Source organism: Haplochromis burtoni, unplaced genomic scaffold (genome assembly GCF_018398535.1).
Source record: "Haplochromis burtoni strain Fernald_Lab_line unplaced genomic scaffold, NCSU_Asbu1 Contig_445, whole genome shotgun sequence".
NCBI classification, from domain to species: Eukaryota; Metazoa; Chordata; class Actinopteri; order Cichliformes; family Cichlidae; genus Haplochromis; species Haplochromis burtoni.
Genome location: NW_024582806.1, coordinates 439,983 through 441,229, shown reverse-complemented (window position 1 = coordinate 441,229; position 1,247 = coordinate 439,983).

Below are 1,247 nucleotides of genomic sequence, written 5' to 3'. Positions count from 1 at the left end.
TATGAGAAAATTGTCAGAGGTGACTGTTGTCTACTCGCCCTCGCTTGCTGTGCACTCTGAACTGGCTTACATCAGTTTCATCAAGTGTGAACAGTTCTGAGTTGTGTTTAGGAAATAATAATAATAATGGATTGGATATATAGCGCTTTTCAAGGCACCCAAAGCGCTTTACAATGCCACTATTTATTCACACGCACTGGTGGAGGCAAGCTACGGTTGTAGCCACAGCTGCCCTGGGACAGACTGACAAAAGCGAGGCTGCCATCGGTCCTTCTGGCCAACACCAGTAGGAGGTAGGGTAAAGTGTCTTGCCCAAGGACAAAATGACCAGGAGAGAGAGCCCGGGGATTGAACCGGCAACCTTCCGGTTACAGATACGCTTCCCAACCTCCTGAGCCACAGTCGCCCTGAAATGGCATCAATTCTTTTTTTAAGGTCAACAAGTACCATTGTTGCTTAGCCAACTTTGGTACGCATTTTCCCAAAGTCTTAGCATGTTTGTTTTCCCCAAGACTTAGCATGTTTTTCTTTCCTCAAGTCTTAGCATGTTTTTGTGAGGACTACCACGAAAAGTTTAATGTTATTAAAATATTTTCTCATACATCTCTGGATAGAAGCAGTGGTGAAAAGTGACTTATTATCGGGGCGACCATGGTTCAGGAGGTTGGGAAGCTTATCTGTAACCGGAAGGTTGCCAGTTTGATCCCCTAGCTCTCTCTGTCCTGGTCGTTGTGTCCTTGGGCAAGACACTTTACCCTACCGCCTACTGGTGTTGGCCAGAAGCGTGATATTGGCAGCCTCGCTTCTCTCACTCTGCCCCAGGGCAGCTGTGGCTATAACTGTGGTTTGCCTGCACCACTGTGTGAATGTGAGAGTGAATGAATAGCAGAACTGTAAAGCGCTTTGGGTGCCTAGAAAAGCGCTATATAAATGCAATCCATTATTATCTGTAGTATCGTGTAACAGGAAGCTTAGAATATTTCCGAGTACCTTTGCATCATGTTCTAAACTAGAGAATGGTGTTATTCACACCTTTATTATATCACATCTGGATTACTAGATTTTTGACTTTCTTTTTTGATTTCCTTAAAACATCTGTGGGTTGTTCTGATCGACGCTGCAAGGCTGCTGACTAATTCTCCTGGGAATTCAACTGTCATTGTTCCAGCTGCTACTTGCTCATCATTGGTGCCTGATGGCCCCGGGATGAGGGCCTGTTGGCTATGCATCACTCAGATGAGAGTGAG